This window comes from Bos mutus, chromosome 10 (assembly GCF_027580195.1).
Source record: "Bos mutus isolate GX-2022 chromosome 10, NWIPB_WYAK_1.1, whole genome shotgun sequence".
NCBI lineage: Eukaryota > Metazoa > Chordata > Mammalia > Artiodactyla > Bovidae > Bos > Bos mutus.
The window spans coordinates 36,963,922-36,972,013 of record NC_091626.1 but is presented as its reverse complement, the minus strand read 5'-3'; positions in this window follow the sequence as shown (position 1 = coordinate 36,972,013).

Below are 8,092 nucleotides of genomic sequence, written 5' to 3'. Positions count from 1 at the left end.
TTCTCCTCCTTGGTGAGAGTTGTTAAATCTCAAACTTTTAAGACTCCCATTGACAGTTGTAAAATATGAAAGAACGTGCACTCACTTTTTCTGTAGTTTTGTACCTTTTGAATTCACGGCAGTTGTATCCAGTATTTTGTTAGCTTTTCTTCGTTGATGTTTTTTTCATAGTACATTTTACTGCCGGGAAGCGGATTACTTTAACAGGACTCTTTTTCTTCTTTTCTATAGGAAGAAATCAAATGTTAAAATTCTATGTGTATCTTACATAAGTTTAGGTAGTTACGACTTTAAATTGCCCCAAGAATCCTCAATTGGACAATTGTATAATGAGCAGAGGGTGGGGTGTAGAGGGGTGGGCATGCTGCTGGGGGATCATGCAACTGATTACCAGGGCTATCTTTTTGTCTCACTACATTTGGAGTCATTTAAATAATTATCTTCCCCTCCAATGTCCTCTTCTAGCAGAAAAATGTGCATGCAAAAGGAGAAATCATGCAAGTAATACAAGTCCTCAAATGCAAAGGATTTCAGAAATACTTAATACATATTTGCATTTTTAATTTGCTTCCTTATGAACAAGATGGGATAATTTATAGTAGCTATGGTTGCTCAGGTTAATTTGTTATAAGTCATTGAAAATACACAGTTTTGTCTTAGATCTTGCTGCTGCAGTGTATGGTAGTTACTTTGCTCATCACCGGACAGGTAATTTAAAAGCTAAAATTTTCTTAATTTAGGTCAGTTGATAAATTTAACAATTACACTGTTAATATATTTGTCTAAAACCGATGGTTTTCCATACTTGGCTACACAGTGGAGCCAGCTAGAGAGAATTCTAAAATTACTCGTGGGTCTCACCCCCCCAGACTTGTGGTGAATTGGTCTGGCTGAGCAGAGGAAATTTTAAACTTCCCCTGCTGCTGCTGCTGCTAAGTCGCTTCAGTCGTGTCCGACTGTGCGACCCCATAGACGGCAGCCCACCAGGCTCCCCTGTCCCTGGGATTCTCCAGGCAAGAACACTGGAGTGGGTTGCCATTTCCTTCTCCAATGCATGAAAGGGAAAAGTGAAAGTGAAGTCGTGTAGTCACGTCCGACTCTTCTCGACCCCATGGACTGCAGCCTACCAGGCTCCTCCGTCCACGGGATTTTCCAGGCAAGAGTACTGGAGTGGGGTGCCATTGCCTTCTCCAAAACTTCCCCTAGGTGACACTACTGTTTGAAAACTAAGATCTAAACTCTTCTTAGCTCAGATCTTAATTTTTCCAAGAGAGCTTTAGAAAATTTCTGAGTGAATTACATTTTTAAGTATTTCTTACTGAAAATTTGATTCTGCTTCAATAACCAGGTTTGTTTCCAGAACTAAGAGATCAAAACATAGATAATTATATCAAGTCCTTTTGATCACAATCACAAAAAGATAAAGCATAAAATTTTTTATCTAAAAATACCTCTTGGCCTACAAAAGTCTTCTGTAGAGCACATATCAAGTTGATTAGTACACAGATTGTTTATCTGTTATCTAAATTATACTGTATGGTATAATACTCAGGGATTTTTTTGAATTTTAAAACAAAATTATTTTTAATACTTCTTTAAAAGTAATCTTTGCAGGTTAATTAGGTTGGCTAAACACCAAAAATTAATTTATAAGAAAGACTATTAAAGCAAAAAGTAATGATTTTAATTTTCAGGATGAAGTCTGGCATTTCACATTCTGCCAAGCCTATCCCTCATGCTTGCCAACCAGGACCTCCCGCAGATCTCCACTCGGCCACATCATTACTGTTCCCTGGCCAGTCTACATCTACTGCTCCTTCAGGAAGACATCCCATGTACTCTCAACACCCCAAAGAACAGACGTGTCTCTTTACCCTCCATTGCTACTGACTTGGGAGAATCCACTGTAGTCTAATCATCTCTTCACTTGTCTGTTTCTCACAATGTATATGCTTTGAGGTCAGGGACCGAGTCGTGTTCAATTTAGTAACTAGCCACATGCTCTAGTGGGTTTCCCAGGTGGCTCAGTGGTAAAAGAATCTGCCTGCCAACGCAGGAGACAGGTTCCATCCCTGGGTTGGGAAGATCTTCTGGAGGAGGGCATGGCAACCCACTCCAGTATTCTTGCCTGGAGAATCCCATGGACAGAGGAGTCCATAGGGTCTCAAAGAGTGGGACATAACTGAATGACTAAGCTCACAGGCATGGTCTAGTGCCGGGCTCAAAGATATTCAGTATGCTAATACAGCTAGTGCTGTGACTGTAGGAGCACACCAGACCCGGCAGGGCTGCAGTGATACACTGTGTCCAGAAGAGGGTGCAGGAGAGGGCTGTTAAGCTGGAAGAGATCAAGGGCTTCTCTAGAAGTCCACCCGTGACAGAAGCCATTCGATACGAAACATCCAAGAGCCGGTAGCTCAGAGTAATTCAAGGGGCCTATTATCTCCTCAGGAGGTAAGAAGACTTCAGAAATATTAGTGCCTAATTTGTGTCTGAGGCATCATTTATTACTACTCCTGTTGCATTGTTTAGTCACTAAGCTGTGTCCAACTCTTTCAGACCCCATGGACTGTAGCCTGCCAGGCTCCTCTGTGCATGGGATTTCCCAGGCAAGAATACTGAAGTGGCTTGCCATTTCCTTCTCCAGATCTTCCTTACCTAGGGATTAAACCTGTGTCTCCTGCATTGCAGGCGGATTCTTTTTACCACTGAGCTACTTGGAGCAACTAAAGAATGGAGGTTAAATAATGTGTTAAGAAGCAGAGTTGAAATTTGATCCCAGGTCCACCTTCCTCCAAAGCCCACGTGGTACCAGTCCTCCAGGAGCAGAAACAAGTGGAGATGGAGAATCCAGAGATCCTCCTTTACAGCTCATCGCCATTTCCAGTTCTCTAGAGACCTCTCTCCCAATTCCTTAACCAGGTCAAGTCTCTCTCCCTCTCAGGTTCTCTCATGGTTCTCATGCCCCACCTGTAAAATCCATATGACATGAGACTTTACACACATTTGCTTAATACATTCTTGGTTCTCCCACTGTGTCAGGAGTTGGCAAACTGCAGGCACAATTCTGCTAATGATGGCAGACCTGAGTAGATGCTACAGAGACCTCATGCGTGACAAAGCTAAAGAAATACTATGGCCCTTTAATATTTGCAGACTTTTGTGCTAGATTATGAGTTCTATTTGGTGGGGATTATATCTGTTTTCATTGACCACTATAACCCTAGAGCCTAACATGGTACTTGGCACAAAATAGGCTTCAGTAAAAAAAAAAAGTAAACTTCTGGAATTCAGTTTAGAGTTAATAGTGAAATGTGGATGCAACCCTAAAAACAGGAGGAATTTCAAGTATCAGTATGCCCAATTAGAAACATTTCAGTGGCTGCAAACAGTACTGGCTTTTTACATTGAAATTCCTCCATTCAAAAATCTATTGACTGAAAATATATTCAGTAGAAATATATGTTTTTTTCTTATAAAATTTAGTGATATTCTTTTCATTTCCAACCACAAAAGGAGAACATTTAAATTTTTCCAGAATAGGCATCATATAACAGAGCTTGTTCATCACTGAATGGCCTAGAAGAAAGAAATCATCGCATCCCTTATTCTCTATTTGTCTCAGTGGATATGATCCTTAGGGTTTGCCATGTTGCCAAGAAAGTGCACCCACTCCATGAGTGATCAAAGGAAAAGGTACCTTACAGAGTTTGGCAAACATCTACTGTTTATCTACTGTTCGCCTAAACAGTAAATACTTTAGGTGGGGTGAGTCATGGGGTCCCTGTCACAGTGTCTGTCATTGTAGCACAAATGCAGCCAAATGTAATGTGTGAACGTATGAGCATGGCTGGGATTGAATAAAACTTTATCTCTGCATATAGAAATTTGAATTTCATATAATTTTCTAGTTGGTCGTGGTGTTCAGTCATTCAGTCATGTCTGACTCTTTGCAACCCCTTGGACTGCAGCACACCAGGCTTCCCTGTCCATCACCAACTCTTGGAGCTTGCTCAAACTCATGTCCATCAAGTCAGTGATGCCATCCAACCATCTCATTCTCTGTAATCTCCTTCTCCTCCTGCCTTCTATCTTTTCAAGCATCAGGGTCTTTTCCAATGAGTCAGCTCTTTGCATCAGGTGGCCAAAGTATTGCAGCTTCAGCTTCAGCTTCATGCCTTTCAATGAATAATTAGGGTTGATTTCCTTTAGGATTGACAGGTTTGATCTCCTTGCTGTCTAAGGAAATTTCAAGAGTCTTCACCAGCATCACAATTTGAAAGCATCAGTTCTTAGGTGCTCAGCCTTCTTCTTTTTAAAAATTAATTTATTTTAATTGGAGGCTAATTACTTTACAATATTGTAATGGTTTTTTGCCATACATTGACATGAATCAGCAATGGTCCAACTCTCACATCCATACATGACTACTGGGGAAACCATAGCCTTGACTAGATGGACCTTTGTTGGCAAAGCAATGTCTCCGCTTTTTAATATGCTGTCTAGGTTGGTCATAACTTTTCTTCCAAGGAGCAAGCATCTTTTAATTTCATGGCTGCAGTCACCATCTGCAGTGATTTTGGAACCCAAGAAAGTAAAGTTTGTCACTGTTTCCACTGTTTCCTCATCTATATGGCATGAAGTGATGGGACCAGATGGTATGATTTTAGTTTTTTGAATGTTGAATTTTAACCCAGGTTTTTCACTCTCCTCTTTCACCTTCATCAAGAGGCTCTTTAGTTCTTCTTTGCTTTCTGCCAAGGGGTGGTGTCATCTACATATCTAAGGTTATTGAATATGGTACTGGCCAATATTATCCTTTTGATTTTTTCTAACCATTTTAAAATACAAAAACCATTCTTAGCTCTGAGCCCTACAAATATAGGAGGGAAGCAGGTTTGGCCCCTTGGTTGTAGTTTAATGACCCTTGTTGTAGACAATAAGACTTGCTCAGGAATCTCCACACCATTGTTGATATCTAGGAACACAGGCAGCAACTGAGAATAGGGGAGGAGTTTAAAACTAAAAGCCCCAAGCTTCGATTTCTCTAAAGTTTTCATCAGACTACAACAAAGTTTCCTTACAGTTTGTGGTTTGGTTATAATGACAACCTGAGCAAAAACTGTGAGCATCGGAAACTGAGGTGAGTGCTCTCCAAACTGTCTTGAGTTTGTATCATGTGCCCCAGTTTATTTATACACTATAAATATATATAATGATGTGTACAATATCAGACAGAAATTTTAAGAGATAACTAAATTTTTCCAGTAGTCATGTATGGATGTGAGAGTTGGACTATAAAGAAAGTTAAGCGCCGAAGAATTGATGCTTTTGAACTGTGGTGCTGGAGAAGACTCTTGAGAGTCCCTTGGACTGCAAGGAGATCCAACCAGTCCATCCTAAAGGAGATCAGTCCTGAATATTCATTGGAAGGACCGATGTTGAAGCTGAGACTCCAATACTTTGGCCACCTGATCCAAAGAACTGACTCATTGGAAAAGACGCTGATGCTGGGAAAGATTGGAGGCAGAAGAAGAAGGGGATGAAAGAGGATAAGATCACTGGATGGCATCGCCAACTTGATAGACATGAGTTTGGGTGAGCTCTGGGAGTTGGTGGTGGACAGGGAAGCCTGGCATGCTGCAGTCCCTGGGGTCGCAGAGTCAGACACGACTGAGCAACTGGACAACAACAACAATTATGTTCTTGTTCTGTGTGGCGGGAATACCATAAATGGCAAAAATGTTAAAATTTTTGCCTTATGGTGTGTATATGTGTGTGTGACTTTTATGCTTTTCATACTTGGATATTTCATAATTAATATTAACTGGAACTTGTTCCAGTTGCCTAGAATAAGCACAGCTTAAGAGTCATGTATACTGATTGCCTATCAAATGAAGTTAAATTTTAATGAAATGACTGTACCATTTGGATGATATAAAAATGAATGCCACGTACTGGATCGACCCATCATGCATGTGCGTGCAGTTGCGTCCGACTCTGTGACTGCATGGACTGTAGCCTGCCGGGCTCTTCTGTCTGGGGAATTTTCCAGGCAAGATTACTGGAGTGGGTTGTCATTTCTTTCTCCAGGGGATCTTTCCACCCAGGGATTGAACCCATGTCTCTTGCATCTCCTGCACTGGCAGGCAGGGTCTTTACCAGCTAAGCCACCAGGGAAGCCCATTATTTATATTTTATTTGGGTTGGTTTTCACACAAAGCAACTATTAATATTACTCTCTTCTGGACACGATATCTTGAAATGGAAGTAAAAATTAAAATCCATGCTGAAAAATAGAATATACAAACTGACAATGGCCAGACCATACATGACAATAGACCCATGAATTGACCATATATGCAATTAGCCCAGAATAGTCATAATTTGATCAATGACTGCCAACTTCCCTCCTTTATAATCCTTCTTCTAACTCAGGACCAACCAGAGAAGAGCCAAATATGCTCACTAATCTATCACATAGGCTATCCAGCTTCTAGTCAGCCTGTTGCCAGCTTTCCAATGCCAACAACCTCCAGTCAGAACACACCTGAAGCTTTCCTTTTCCCCACCCTCAACACTGAACCTCTCCCACTCCCCTGCCTGCCTCTGAATCTCTGCCAATAACAAGTGATAGTGACACTGACTCCCTTGCTTTACGCCTCAGCTTGTTCTCATTTGGGGGGCCTTCCATTATTTCCATGCTGCAATCCTCCACTTTCAATAGGTTATCAGTTCTCAAAGTACAAGAAAAGGGGAATATGGTATTAGTTTTTCAGTGGGTTTAGCTTTTCAATATAGTACATTTAAATTTGCTCCAATGTAAAGATTCCATCAGGTTTCAGATAAAAAGGGAAGATTTTCTCATGTGAAAACAGTGCAATCAAAGAAACTATTTAGCTCTTAAAAGTCGACTTGATCTACAGTTACTAGGGATGGCCTGACCTAACAAAGAAAATACAGAGTTAAGCAAGATGCACAAAGACTCTTTGTGCAATAAGATATAATAAGTATAGGGGCTTCCCTTGTGGCTCAGGGGTAAAGAATCTGCCTGCAGTGCAGGAGACTCGGGTTCAGTCCCTGGGTCAGGAAGATCCCCTGGAGGAAGAAATGGCAACCCGCGCCAGTATTCTTGCCTGAGAAATCCCACAGACAGAGCAGCCTGGCGGGCTTCAGTCCATAGGATCACAAAGAGTCTGACATGACTGAAGCCACTGAGCATGCACACATAATAAGTATCATCAAGGTGGAACATGATGATAAACACAACTTTTTGGTTGAGAAGAAGATTCACCCACAAAATTCCTTAGTGGCTGCTAAAACATTATTTCTTTTATCAAGCAACACCCTCAGAACACTGTTTGTTTTTTTTTTAACCAAATATCTAGATGTTTTTAATTGTGCCGCTTTCTTTCATTTTACTTTTATTTCACTTATTTTATTTTTTACAACTCACCTTTAGTATGGCTTATCTAATGATGATGCTCTTAAATCTTAATAACCTCTAATAGATCTGTACACTTGTCAGATAATACCATTTTCATTTCACCTCTCCATCTCTCCCCTATGCTCTATTCTCCTTCCTTCTGACAGTGCCCTCTACCTCCACCATACCACCTTTTCAAGGGATTCCAGCGCTTGGATCCCTGGGCTGTACTGGCCAAGGATTCACCTCTGCTTCTCACTGGAGTCCTGGTATGGGCAGTTCTGTGGCCCTGGTGTCTAACACGACTCTAGAGTAGGGACTGAGGATGAAGGTTGATCTTCCTCTGAAAAGACTGGGTTGCTTGTTCTTGAGTCAGTTGTGTTGTAATCGATGTGTTAACATCTCAGAAGACCCAGAAAGCATCATTAGACTTTCAGAGAAGGCAACACTTCCTGTTTCTAATGCTAAATTCAGATCAGGAAGAAAGGGCAAAATGATGTTCACTATTTTCTTTTAAAAGATAAGGAAGCATGTAAAAGAGTTTAAAAAGATTTGGGGGGAGGAATATTTTTAAAAATCGGAAAGAAGTTGAGATTCAGTTATTTAGGAGACTCACTAAGATAAAAAGAGAGGCTTGCCCAACACTGCTACAGTGCCATATTCAAT